A 15,959-nucleotide genomic window follows, 5' to 3' on the forward strand; every position below is an offset into this window, starting at 1 on the left:
TGAGTTATGGTGGGACATATTCACGTGATTGTCGACGTCGAAAAAACGTGATAAACTGACGTCGTTTGGTGATAATTATGACGTTTTTACAACGTTTTGTAAACGTTATTTGGTTGCCTGGGAGAAGGCCACTATTTATGAAATTTTGCATGCAACTAAAGTGACGCAAAAGGCATCTAATGCCATATTTGTTGTTACTACTCCACTTCCGATTTCACCGGAAATACCCGTACTTATTTACTTTAAATGGGACACCTTTAGGTATACCTTTGAAGATTTTAAAAAAACTTGTTATTTTTAATTCATACATACCAAGTGTGGAAGAAAAAACTAGGGAAGAGGGATCGTGTAAAGTTTGAAACATTGATGCTATAATATACTACGATTATTTTAAAAATCGACCTGTCCGATCGTTTTGCTTATGTGCTAAAATAAATAAATTAATATGGGGGGGGGGTAACACTTATTGCAGCTCACTGTATTTAGCGATTCCTTTATATAATGTCGTTTTATTGAATTTTGAGAATTTTTATTCACAAGAACAAAATATAATTTATTTTTTTTTCATTAACGAAAGGAAAATTCATAGAACATTAAAGAACTTATGTAATAGTATATTATGCAACGAGCATTTAATGATGGTCATTATGAAGCCAGTATGAGGGTTACGACACGAGCCTTATGCGGCGAGTTTCGTATAGAGTACGAGCTTCATAATGATAATTAAATGCACGTTGTATACACTATCTTTTCTATGATCATTCACAACAAAAAATATATTCAAATTTATTAATTTTGTACAGGGGCGTCATTTGATATGGTCAGGGGGGAATTTGCCCCCCTGACCCTGAAAATGACTGAAATTTACAAAAAAAAAGATAAATTTTGTATTATGTTTGCATATACATATAATGTATTGTATATATAATATTTGCCCCCCCCCCCCTAGCAAAATTTCAAATGACGCTCCTAATTTTGTAACACAAATAAATTCAGTAGGTAGTTTGTCACTTTGACGGTTTGTTTACATATTGAGAACTGTAAAAGCGTATGTATTTGACTCGCCATTGGTCACTGCGCGTGTACCATATTTATCACAAATGCCATATCGCGATTCTATTGGTTGAAAATCTGTATCTTAATGAAAATCTGTATCATAATGAAGTTCATTATGATACAGGTAGTGACATAATAATTGATATATTATAGTATGAGAATAGAAAAAAGAACTTAAGAAACAGTAATAAAACAAATCACACAACTCACCCTGTATATTATTAAATAATGGGACCAGACACTTTTTAACGGTCATTCGCTATAGGTCTGGATACCGCGTATGAAAAAAAAGTTGATTACTAGCAAGCTGAAAATTTGTTAATAGATTAAGGGTGTCTAGTCGGACAAACTTTGATATATGGGAACACTGGAACAGGGGAAGTTTTAATTGTGGAACGGGTTAAAAATTTGGAACGGTCAGACCACGAAAACGGCACATGTATTGTGTCCGACAGAACAGACTTAAACTCTCCGAACAGAGATTAAACTCTCATGCAAAAATCAGACTGCTATTTATCACCAAATAAGCGTTTTAATGAGTGGAACATGTAGAATATGTCAAATGACAGGAATTATGACAGGTGATAAATAGCAGTCTGATTTTTGCACGAGAGTTTAATCTCTGTTCGGAGAGTTTAAGTCTGTTCTGTCGGACAAAATAAATGTGCCGTTTTCGTGGTCTGACCGTTCCAAATTTTTAACCTGTTCCACAATTAAAACTGCCCCTGTTCCAGTGTTCCCATATATCAAAGTTTATCCAACTAGACACCCTTAAGCTATTAACAAATTTTCAGCTTGCTATTAATCAACTTTTTTTTCATACGCGGGATCCAGACATACTACATAATATAATCCATAGCATCCATACGAGGTAGGAGGTCGCACGTGTTTCGCATGATTTATCCTGTATACACATCATTTTTTTATCTCTTAAGAGCAAATACATTTGTAAAATCAAGAAAGTCTCAGCACGTCTTGAATTTTGCTGGCATTTTTATTCCTGTTTTTAGAGAGAGATTTTAGAGGAGGTCGCGAATCGAGGCAAAACATTTTAGTTAAATCTGACAGTTGTGAGAATATTTATATTTATGTTTATATAAATCCATATTAGGTAAATACTTCCCATAAAATTAATATTTAAAATATTTTAAGAAAAAAAATATACAAAAATATAGAATACAATTTCACGATATAATGCCATCGAATATACCAATGACATAAAATATTTATATTTACGTCGTTGAAAAATTTCTAATCTAGAATTACAATTGTCATTTTAATCGTTAACATTGTGAAAGTACTGTCACTATAGGTTACTTTGGTTTCAAATTATCTCTATTCGCATCATGGATTGATTATATATTTAGAGCATTGTAATGGTCAACCAATAATTCATCTATGAGTAGGTATAAGTCGCTTTAATATGGAAATACCCTTCAACGGATACACAATTTTCGAAGTTCTATGTATTATGTATAATAATCACGGACGTACGTTTTTTCTGCCACAAGAATGGTTAGGTGTAGACTTTACTGCACTTTGGTTTCATTAGTAATATATTTGCAAAATAGTGTTGGACAGAATGATGAGACTTTACTGCACTTTGGTTTCATTAGTAATATATTTGCAAAATAGTGCTGGACAGAATGATGGTACAGAAGTCAATACACCAAATTTGCGAAAATCTAATGATAATCGTCTCCCGTTTTATACCGCTTTCGTGGCTTTGGGATTATAGCAGGGTAGTCTGTTATATCTAGGGCCTACGGTATACAATGAAGGTAAGAGGGCCAGTGCCACGCTTCAACCGCCTATAAATTACCCCTGGTTTTACCCAAGGTACTCATTTTATTTAGACTGAGTCGACCTGGGGCTTATAGACATTTTTAAAAATGTCTATGTAGTTGTTCTTGCCGGCGGGGCGCTAAGATTTGAATCCCGGCCTACCAGCACTCGAGCCAAGCACCGCTTGAGCTACGCCGCGCAGGCCCTTCGGCTGGCGAAGGATTGCGAAAATCTTATAACCAATAATAATGACAACTCCTCCAACATCACAATTATACTGAAATCGTAGCATCTCATAAAGTTAAATATCATAAAAGCAAACAGAACCTTTTAGCAAAGGGAGATTAATTACATAGGGCAGTCAATGAGAGCAAGAATAGGTTATTACCTCCGAATTCTATCCTACTGCATGCATTTTAATGAAATTTTAGGAATAGCCTGAAAATATCTCCTTATTCAAAGTCTACCCTATGCCGATGTGTGCTTTTGTCTTGGGGGCGGTTCCCACCCCTTCTCGGGGGTGGAAAATTTTTTGGTTAAACAACTACGGAAGTTGCTAGAAAACCTAATTCTAAGCAAAAACTGTTCTATAATTTTTTTTTCGAAAACTCAATATTTTTGAGTTATTCGTGGTTGAAAATTGGCCATTTTCATTGAAATAAACACATTTTCAAACGGTTTTTTGCGAATACCTTAAAAACAATGCATCTAACTAAAAAAATTATATAAAACATTTTTGTAGGTCATAAAAAATCAAAGAGTTTTGTTCCTTCTTCAATCTACTAGTTATAACACAAAAAGAGATATGGTAGGTAAAAAGAGTTTGTTTTTTTGGTACATGCTCAAATCAGTGTATTTAACTTGAAATAACAGAGAAACGGTCGATTTTAGGTGGATAATGCTACCAATACCTTTTATTGTGCTTGAAAAGTCCTTTCAAATATGCAATATTAAATGTCGATTCCATTCAAACTGAGCGAGATATGCTGCAAAAATTGATGACTCACGAATTTTAAGAAAAATTGAGAAGTATATTTTAATCCCTCATCCACAAGAATTTAAATGTATCGTTTTCCTTCTATATTACATTTTACTACAGTGTTATTTTTATGTTCAAAAAGTTAAGCGGGTTTAAAATGAATGGTTTTTGAAAAAAATAAGATCAAATTATAGAGCGCATATTTAAATTTTCTTAAAAATCTTCCTTTTTCTCCATGTAACTTGAAAATGATAAGAGATACTGTTATAAAAAATAAAATCAAAATGTTTATCTAGAAGAAACCTACATTTTTGTATGGCATATTTTTTTGGGCATCTCTTACCATTTTCGAGTTACATGGGGAGTTTAGTTCTAGCTGCCGTAGAGGTAACATCGTTTAATAGTGGCTTGTGAATTTAACCAATATAAGTTAAAAGTTAAACAGTTTTTATTGTAAACACAACTGTAAGTAGAAAAACTTAATTTTTAAAAAAAGAAATACAATTTACATTTCAACGTTCTACTCAATCGAAACCAGAATATTGCCTTAGAACAGTTGAATAGTTTTTACTATAAACACACCTGTAAGGAGAAAAACCCAATTTTTAAACAAGAAATACAATCTACATTTCAGCGATCTACTTAATTGAAACTTGAGTATTGCCTTAGACAAAAACTTAAGTAATTAGTGGTACCTTTAATAGTACGGTTAATATTACTATAATGGATTTAAATTGTCAGGCATGCCATAAAATTATAACACCGACAGATGGTAGCAAACTGGAATGTTCTGGATGCAAAACAACATGGCACGGTGTTTGTGCTCAACCTCAACCCTTAAATTTTTCACCTGCAACCTTGTTGACATGGAAGTGTCAAAATTGTACCACAGAAGCAGATGCTAGCACAATGCACTTCAACGCAATTATGGCTCAGCTTGCTAATTTAAGTAACGCTATCGCAACATGTAACACTCGAATGTCTGACTTACATAATTTAGTAAATTCTCAGTCGACAAAAATTGACGCTTGCATCTCGGAAATAGCGGTTCTAAGAAGAGAAAACGAACAGCTAAAAATTAAAATCCAGAAAATAGAATCCTCTCCTCCCGAAAATATCCTTATAGAGCTGGCTGATAGAAAACAAAGGGAAAAAAATGTTTTGCTCATGGGTGTTCCAGAAAATACAGAATCCGATGAAGTTAATGCACAACAAATATTAAATCAGGTAGCTCCTAACTTACAAATATCTTCGCATCGCCGGCTTGGCTTTCCTCGCCAAGATATGAAACCAAGGCCGCTGAAAGTTACTATGATGTCCAGTGAAGATGCCCTTTTTGTTCTTAAAAATAAATCTAAACTGAATCAAAACTCAAACTCAAACATATACATAAAACAAGATCTGACACCTTGCCAGTCAAAATATCTAGCTGAATTACGAACAGAGCTACAAAGTCGTATAGATAATGGGGAGAAAAATTTAACGATTAGATACATAAACAAAATACCTAGAATTACTACAAGAGGAACAACCAAACGTGATAGAGAGGGACAGGAATCACCTAGACGTGAAAAGGGACTCAAGACTTCAAAGCCTGCTTTATGTGGGGCAAACTCATCTGTACCTGAATAGCAATCATTCAAAATAGTATTTTGGAACTGTCAAGGATTTGCCAATCTGGATGAATTTGTTAGAGATTACAATGATTTTTCGGTTTTATGTCTTACTGAAACATGGCTACTTAATGAGTGTAATAATTTGTCAATTGTTTTGTCATCCTATAATGTTATAAGTAGTCCTGCTTCGAAAGAGAAATCCGTGGGCAGAGCAAGCGGTGGTATCTACATATTTTATAAAAATGTATACAACTGTGTAATTTTAGAAAAAACACCGTGGTGGCTATTTTGCAGACTGGTTTCTCCTTCGGAAGAGTCTATTATTATTTGCACAGTATATTTTAAACCGTCCTTAGATATTGTGTATATTCTAGAACTTTTTCAAGTATCTCTGTCGGAAATTCTAGAAAACCATTTCGATGTTCCGCTTCTAATTGGCGGTGACTTTAACAGTAGAATATCAGATATTGGAGAAGTTCCGCCAGAGATGCTGGAGGGCACAAATCTATCGGAGTATCGTCTAAGCAATGACATGGTTTTAAATACTAAGGGGCGCCATATTATTGACTTCATGAACACCAACTCTTTCTGTCTACTTAATGGGAGGACTGAGTCTGATACACCGGCACAATTTACTCACATTAGCAAAGCTGGAAATAGTGTAATTGACTTAGCATTTATCCAGAACAGTGCAATACCTATTATCCAAGATTTATGTGTAATGAACCATAACAGCCCTTCTGACCACTTTGGTATACTGGTAACTTGCGTTTCCGACTTTTTTCGAGAAAGTCGTTTCAAAAAAGCACTTCCTATACAAAAAAAAACTATATATCAATGGAATACTGACCTTGCCTTTTTCTATAAAATTTCTATGCAACATTCGAATAAAACGTCTCTTTCTATAAATATTGATGCACAGGAACTATACAATAATCTAATGTCAGCAATTAAAGAAACTGCTTCGCAATTACAACTTTGTAAAGAAAAATCTTTCCCGTCGTGTATCAGGCAAAGTCCTCCATGGTTTGATCATGAATGTACCTCAGCTAAAAACAACATGAAACAAAGCCTCAAAACAGCTAAATCAAATAACTTCCGCGACCCCTATAAAACAAATTTTTTGACATCAAAAAAAGCCTATAGACAAATAATTAAAAAGAAAAAACATATATATTTTCATAACCTGTATTCTCAACTTGCAAACAGCAGGGACTCCAAAACATTCTGGTCAGTGATTAGGAAATTTCGGAAAAATCACAATACTTCTTTTATCGATGTAGACGTATGGGAGCAATTTTATTCGAATATATATCCCCCAAAACTATATCATAATGCCCGTTTTTTTGATGCAAGACATCCCATTTTTGACGCTATTATAACCAGTGACGAAATATATAGAGTCCTAAATAACTGTCCCAATCGTAAAGCACCTGGAACTGACCATATTTCTTATGAATTCTTTAAAAATCTTCCAAATAATTGGATACTGTATTTAACGGGCATGTTTAATAGAATACTGGAAACAACCATTACGCCGCATAACTGGAGTGAAGTCATTTTTACTATGATATTTAAAAAGGGCAACAGAGATGATCCAGCAAACTATAGAGGTATTGCCTTACTTAATTGTGTTGAAAAAATATTTACTAATATTTTGTTAAACAGACTCAGAGATTGGGTTGAAGTAAATAATGTTCTTCCCGAATGTCAGTCGGGTTTCAGGGGATCAAGGGGTTGCATTGATAATGTATTCACCCTCACTTCTGCTGTACAACTGCAACTACGACTGAAAAAACGCAAAGTGTACGCTGCCTTTGTAGATTATAAGCGGGCTTTTGACTCCATTATCCATCATTTGCTGTGGCAAAAGCTATTTGGCCTTGGGGTGAGTTCTAAAATAATAGCCATTTTGAAAAACATTTATGATAATGCTAGGATGTACATCAAAACTCCAAACGGCTACACAAGACCATTTGATATTTCAACAGGAGTCTTACAGGGTGAACCTTTGAGTCCACTATTATTTAGTTTATTTATTGCGGATATAGAACAGTTTTTTATTAGTCAAGGATCACAAGGTATCTCCATTGATAGCCAAAATCAAATAATAATGCTATTGTATGCTGATGATTTGGTCATTCTTTGTGACTCGGAAGTTGAACTCGGTAAAAATTTAAGTTATCTAGAAAAATACAGTGACAAAAACCAGCTAACTGTAAATGTTGGCAAAACCAAAATTCTTCCATTTGCCCGAAGCGGTCAAATTGGCAATAAAGGCGTTAAGTTCCTATATAAGAATGAAAAAATAGAAGTTGTTAACAAATTTGTATATCTTGGAGTCACCCTAACCACAACATCACTTTTTAAAGCAATGGCCGATACAACAGTGGAAAGAGCAAAACACGCAATTGGTAACGTGATAGGTTTAATGGCTAAAACCAAAATGAATTCTTGGACATCTCGTGTGCAACTTTTCGATTCGCTAGTTCAAAGCCTTGTTATGAACTGTGTGCCCGTTTGGGGAATGAGATATGCTGACCAGTTAGAAAGAATACAAATAACTTTCTTTAAAAAACTTTTACATCTCAGTATCAATACACCTGATTATGCTGTTAGGTTGGAGACAGGAAGAGTAAAAATTTCTTTTACTATTTTCAAGCTAACTTTAAATTGGCTTATCAAGCTATCGCAAATGCATGATTTAAGACTTCCTCTTATTTGTTTTCTGCGTCAGCTTCAAATTTCTTCAGCAAATAATTCAATAAATACGAACAGATACAACTGGGTTTCACAGTTTAAGCAATATTTTCAAATATTAGATTATGAATTTTCTTGGGATGAAAACATCTCTGATTGGCTATTAAAAAACAAGAAAAGCATGTTAAAAAAGTATATGGATATGCTTCATCAAGAAGACATTCAAGCAGTCTCCATGTCAACATTCTCAACTATTTACAAACATTTATCCGTAGATACCTCAGTACAGAAATATCTGGAATTTCAAATTCCCATAAAATACATTCGTGCCATGGCGCAACTTCGAACATCTAATCGCCATGTGTTAAAATTTACCTATAATGGTATAACATATCATATACGACCATCTGAAATCTGTACTATTTGTAACACAAACAAGTTGGAAACTCTTGAACATTTACTGTTTGAATGTCCCATTTACAGTTCAATGAAACCGGTTAATATGGCCCCCCTTAATAATTGCACCGACCTTATTGGTTGTCTTAATAATGTAACTATAATATCCCTGAAAGCAATTTCAATATATATTTGGAATATCATAAAACTTAGATCTTTTGTTTTAAATGAATAAGCTTCAGTTTCTCCTTCATTGGTGTTTATTTAAGAAAACAAGTCTCCATTTCAGTTAGTTTTAGCGATTAACTTTTGTTTAAATTTGTTAATAGTTACTTATGTTCTAGACTAGTTGTTAGTTATATTCTGTACTTCAGTTTCTCCTTCATTGGTGTTTATTAAAAAAACCAAGTTCTCCATTTCAGTTAGTGATAGCGCTTAACTTTTGTTTAAATTTGTTAATAGTTATTTATGTTCTAGACTAGTTGTTAGTTATATTCTGTACTTACTAAACTCATTGTTATAAAACTGTAGTTTTTAAAAACAAAAAAAAAAAAAAAAAAAAAAAAAAAAAAAAAAAAAAGAGTTACATGGAGAAATAGGAAGAAAGTTTAAAAATGCGCTCAATAATTTGATCTTATTTTTTTCAAAAATCGTTTATTTTAAACCCGCCCAACTTTTTGATCTTAAAAAGAACACTACAGTAAAATGTATTGTAGAAGGAAAACGATGCATTTAAATTCTTGTGGATGAGGGGTTAAATATACTTCTCATTTTTTTCTTAAAATGCGTTAGTCATCAAATTTTTTACAGTTTATCTCGCATAATTTGAATGCAATCGACATTTAATATTGCTTAATTTATAGGTCTTTTCAAGCACAACAAAAGTTATTGGTAGCATTATACACCTAAAATCGACCGTTTCTCTGTTATTTCAAGTTAAATACACTGATTTGAGCATGCACCAAGAAAACAGGTTTTTTCACTTACCATATCTCTTTTTGTGTTATAACTAGAAGATTCATAAATAGACTTAGGCAAATATGCAAATTGCATATTTTGCATATAATGCATAAAAAATGCAAAAATGTCAAATTTTGCATATTTTTATAAAAGTAAGCATAAAGTGCATATAATTTGAAAATTTGGTGTATTAACTATATATTTTTATATTCAAACTTACAGATAGCATGAAAATGCCAATATTTAATTTTGTTTTATAATCACTTGATATGTAGTAACTAATATAGTATAGTAACTAATAAAAGACAGCGGCTTATAGTTTTGTCCTGGAATTAAGGGTTTGGGTTTGCCAGTTTATGTCTCTAGGTAAAAATTTTTATTTTGACGGTCAGTTTCATTTGGTTTCACTTTTGTTGTAAAATTGGAGGCGTAACCAACGTGTATTTGTAATTGTGAATAATTATTGTGCTTTTAAAATGCCGAAAATAAGCAATGTTTTAACTTGGATAAAACCTTACAAAGAGCCAGCTATCTATGGATATGGATAAAGTTTATTGCTCATGTTGTGGCAAAACCGTGAGCACATACGTATTACATACGTATTATTTTTTATTTTATTTTAAAAATTTACACGGTGGTACAAACAAAGATTTTAAAATTGTAGATTATGTTGAAGAAAAGTACCGACACAAGGCTAGTTCGCAATAAACCGATGTATTTTCTCTTTTTTCAAGCATTTTTTAAACTACTTGCGATAAAAAATAGGACACCTATTTAAAATTCAAGTCATTCAATAGTCTACTGAAATTCGCTAACATTTTTTTCTAACAATAGCATAGTTTGCTTTAATTTTGCTAAAAACAAAAACATATCATATATTGGACTTAATTAATTAAGAACTTTTAATTTATGCTCACAGTATTTTTTCTTTAAATATAAACAGAAAAGACCAATAGCCTCTTGTAAATATTTGGGGGTTCTTCTTTATTGCACAGTCATTTCTTGACATTTTCAAGATTACTACACCGATTTTTATTTGATTTAATTTAAATTTAATTGTTATGCGAAACGGTTCATTTTTAGTTTATTTCTACAATCTTAGATTTTAAAAATGGGTTAAACTATAGAATATTTATATTTCTTTTTAGATTTCATCTGAAAAAAAAAATTCAAATAGATCAGCATGTCAGAACCGTGAAACATTTAGCTAAAAAAGTAAACACCACATCCGGTGAAAAATATCAACCTTCAGTGTCCAAGTGCTTTCAGTTAAGTTCCAAAAACAAACCGAACAAGAAACTTTTAACGAAGACTTGTGTCGTACATTAGTATCTTCTAATATACCGCTTTCAAAATTTTATCTAACGAAAACTTTAGTTCTTAAAAAAAATAAGGAAACAAAACATTCCCAGTGAAAGAACTCTAAAGAGAAATAATGTCAATTTGTTATACTTCTCAGTTATCCACAACATAAAAGCCGACATAGGTAATATTTACTTTTACATAATATGTGTGGACGAGACCACTGACTCGTCAGGAAGATACATTGTGCACTTATTGATTGGTGTACTTAGCGATGAAACCTTTCCAAAATCAGTTAGAGAGTACAGTTTTAATAAAAGGATTTGTCACTGTGTCAAAGCGTTAACGGTACTATTGGAAAGGAAATTTTTCAAAAATTTAAAGTAACCATGGGAAAAAAATAGTTGTTACCAGGTTTTTTCTGAAGTGGTTCAAGTACTAGCTGGGACATTTTCCGAACCACTTAATTTAGAACCATCTATTATAGTAAATTTGAAAAATGCCCCAGTTACATATCAGTTGATGTCGAAAGAAGTTTTCTATTTACAAATAGATGTATTCAGATAGAAGCCATAAATTTTTATTAGAAAATTTTGAAGATCATTTGATAATCTATTGTTGCCACAATTCAAAATAATATTTATATGTTAAAATAAGTGTATATATTATGTATTTATAATATTATAAGTATTTTTGTAAATAAAGAAAATATTGTAAATATTTTTTATTACATGCATATTTTCTAGATAAATATGCATATTTTGCATAAAATACTGCATATTTTTGCATAAAATACTGCATATTTACGCGCATATTTCAGACTATTTTATCTGCATATTTGCCTAAGTCTATTCATAAAGGAAAGGGTCTTTTTGTTATTTTATAAGCTACAAAAATGTCTTATAAAGTTTTTTTAGTTAGATGCATAGTTTTTAAGGTATTCGCAAAAAACCGTTTGAAAATGTGTTATGTTTCAATGAAAATGGCCAATTTTCAACCAGGAATAACTCAAAAAGTATTGAGTTTTCGAAAAAAATATTATAGAACAGTTTTTGCTTAGTATTAGGTTCTCTAGCAACTTTCGTAGTTATTTAAGCAAAAAATTTTCCACCCCCGAGAAGGGGTAGGAACCGCCCCCAAGACAAAAGCACACATCGGCATAGAGTAGGCTTTGTTTCTTGGGCTATTCCATACTTACTGTGAAAATATCACGTAAATCGATATAGTAGGATGGAATTCGGAGCCACGTACCCTCATTGACTGCCCTAACAGGGGAATACAATTAGAGGATAGAAAAATTGAGATAGAGTTTTTAAATGTTGGATGATTTAGAGTTATCAGTATGGAGTCTGCAGATGGTGTAAAGAGATGCAAGTAAATTTGAATGCAAGATAATTTCTAGACTCGGCGGTCACAAGCAGTTAAGTAATTTTTTATGAAAAATACATAATCTCGCAAACTAACCAAATTTGTGTAATACACCAACTGGAATAAACACCTAAGTCATATACCGCTTATATTTCAAAGTATTTTATGATGCTATTTATAACTCTTTATTTTTATTTCATAACGGTGTCTGTAATAAACACTTAACTCGACTTAAGTACTTTTACTCAGTCATAACAAATATAGCGAGTTCGATGTGAAACGGCGTTCTAAATCACTTATGTAGATATAGGTATTTATGCTCGTCAAATTTGTTTCTAAAATATTATATTGTTAGTGTCGTGTAAGTATTAAATACATGCAGAGTCAGTGTATTTCGTGATGATATTGATATCCACAGTCGGTTCTTCCTCTTTTGTTTATACAAGACACTTGAGTTTTGGGGTGAATCTTCGTTTTAAAACATTTTTCAATTATTAGTTCCGATAAAGTTGACGGCCTGATCTGGTGATAGTTTTATTAGTCTGAAATTTATTTCTGTTAAATAATGAAATGGATTTAAATAGTAAATTTACAAGTCTTAGAGGTAGACAGATATTGGAGCTAGTTTCACAAACACTAGTTTCGGATACACCTAAACCTGGTCTGTATTATTTTTGTTGACAATATTTTTTTCACCTATGGTACGTAAATAGTGTGCAGTAAATTCTTAAAAAATTGAAAACTTCTAAATGTGTTCCATTGGTGTAGAAATGTTAAAGTAAAGGGAAAACGATGTACCTATAATTAAAAACTGTTTAAAGGATGAAGTTGATTTTGATTACAATAATATTAATTTAATTGAATTACGGACATTATTCTTAGAATTTACGTACCAAAGATAAGAGGGGTGCTTTTACGCTTCTACCAATTTCTATCATTTGAATGTATGACTTGCATTTAAATAAATGGTTGTGAAATATTTTAAAAAGTTCAGTAGATGATTTTATAAATAAAATTATTATAAATCCTTTAAATTTACTATCAGATTTAAAAAAAATGTATCTAACTATTAGAAAATTCCTGGTGCAAGCGTAAATGACACATATTTTAATTTGTTTTTGATACCTACTTAATTGAGTCTTCGTTTCTTAATATGTAGTTTTGCAATTGGAAGTTAATGACGTGCATAATCCTCCTCAGATTCTTTCTTCTTCCGATGATATTACACAACCAGTTACAGTTACAGAAAACAGAAAGAGAAAACGGGAAAGAAAAACTAAATACGGCTATACGTTTATAATCCACATGACTGGATGCAACTGATTCATACAAGCAATAATAAATCTAAGGTTGTTGAAATGCAACAGGCTGATTTCTTTGATTTTACTGCTTTGCTTAAAGGTACTCTTATTATGCGAAAAAAATATTGCGGTGGTAATATTTTAAGTGGTTTGACGTTAAATGGCTTTCTTACGGACGCGATTTCGGTAGTATTAATTATAAAACATCCCTTCAGCAAAATAAGCCGTTCAAAACTATTTCTTTCAAAAGAACAACAAGACAAACAAGAAATTTTATGTTGCAGCCGATTACGGACCAACAGCAATAAGTGAAGAGAAAAAGCAAGATTTAATTTCTTTAATACCGGAATACTTTCATCACTTTTACGAAAATCTAAAGACTGCTGCCGATGTTAGAGACGTAGATCCGGAATTGGACAGAGACGAGAGTGACTTATAATAATGTTTATTTAATAAATATTGATTTTGTATATTGAAAACTTAATAAAAATTGTTACTCATAGTACCTTTCTTGAATTGTAAGTATTTAGGTTCCCTAAATAGTATCTGCCTTAACCACTTAAGTCAAATTTTCCAGTTGAACATAATAACTTAAGTCAGTTATTTTATTGTTTAATGATAATGTATTAATATGGATAGCACAGTTGAAAGGCTCATAAATAATATCATACAAATACATTATAAAAGAGAATATGTGACTTTAAACTTTTTCACCAGAAACTTTAAGCCTTCCCCTGTAAAATTTTTCTTATTTTCAATTTAAGACTTAAGTGTTTATTCTTTCCGGGTCTAGATTTGTATTCCTCCCTATTAAGCTCATCCACCAAATTCCATAATATAACATAACCCGTTATGTACCACTATGTAGTGATAAACATTGAAGCATTATCTTAATCCTCTTCACAATTTAACCTAATACGTACACTCAACACGATCTCAGTGTCCCTAATATTTCACAAGCTGTTGATGTATGTAATACGACCGTAAATGGCTCAAATTTACTTCAGATTAGGAGCAATGTTAGTGCGAAAATTAGGTCACTGAATATTTTATATTACAATTATTTTAATGCTTTCCTATTTTAGGTGGTTTTTCGTCTTATTCATTGTTCTAGTGATTTCGTTTTTTATTGCCCTATCCACTATATCTTCAGGATTCTCTTTTATACCGACATTTTGATTGATTCCAGTTCCGTAGTACCATCGAGTTCAAAATTCAAGCTTACGTGGCTTCTCGAAGGGCAAATAAGCTGTACTAATAACTGGATATATCCGGATATTCATATTATAACTCAGTTAATTTTAGCATCCAAATACAAATGACATATGTAACTAAAACGGAGCAACGTTAATTTAGGGCAGTCAATGAGGGTATTTGGCTCCGAATTCCATCCTACTACATCGATTTACTTGATATTTTCACAATAATTAGGGAATATCTCAAGAAACAAAGTCTACCTTATGCCGATGTGCGCTTTTATCTTGGGGGTGGTTCCCACCCCTTCTCGGGGGTGAAAAATGTTTTGGTTAAAATAGCCACGGAAGTGACTAGAGGATCTTATTTTAAGCAAAAACTGTTCTATAATTATTTTTCGAAAACTCAATACTTTTTGAGTTATTGGTGGTTGAAAATTGGCCATTTTCAGTGAAAAATTACACCTTTTTGGACGGATTTTTGCGAATACCTTAAAAACTATGCATCTAACAAAAAAACTATATAAAATATTTCTATCGGTTAAAAAAAACAAAGAGATTTGTTTCTTCATAAATCTTCTAGAGTTAAAATACAAAGAGGGGTATGGTAGGTCAGAAGAGTTTGTTTTTTTGCTGCATGCTCAAATCGGTTAATTCAACTTGAAATAACAGAGAAACGGTCGATTTTAGATGTATAATAATATTAATAACTTTTGTGGGGCTTGAAAAGACCTTTAAAATGAGCAATACTAAATGTCGATCACATTCAAGCTCAGCGAGATATTCTGCAAAATTTGATGACTAATCTATTTTAAGAAGAAATGAGAAGTATATTTAACCCCTCATTAATCAGAATTTAAATACATCGTTTTCCTTCTACAACACTTTTTACTATAGTGTTATTTCTACGCTCGTTCAAAAAGTTGAACTTGATTAAAATTAACGGTTTTTGAAAAAAATAAGATTAAATTATAGAGCGCATTTTGAAATTTTCCTAAAAATCTTCTTTTTCCTCCATGTAACTCGAAAAAGATATGAGATACCAAAAAAAGTTACCACACAAAAATGTAGGGCCTTCGTAGATATAAATTTCCTTTTTTTTTATTACTGTTTCTCTTATCATTTTCAAGTTACATGGAGAAAAAGGAAGATTTTTAAGATAATTTAAAAATCCGCTCTATAATTTGATCTTTTTGAAGTTATACTTCTTTACCGGCGATAGAGGGTGATTTTTTATATGTTAAAACCTATCAGCCCGGCGCATGCGCATTATAACTTTGTTCTGATTGGATGTTCAAAAGAC

This window comes from Diabrotica virgifera, chromosome 1 (assembly GCF_917563875.1).
Source record: "Diabrotica virgifera virgifera chromosome 1, PGI_DIABVI_V3a".
Lineage (NCBI taxonomy): Eukaryota > Metazoa > Arthropoda > Insecta > Coleoptera > Chrysomelidae > Diabrotica > Diabrotica virgifera.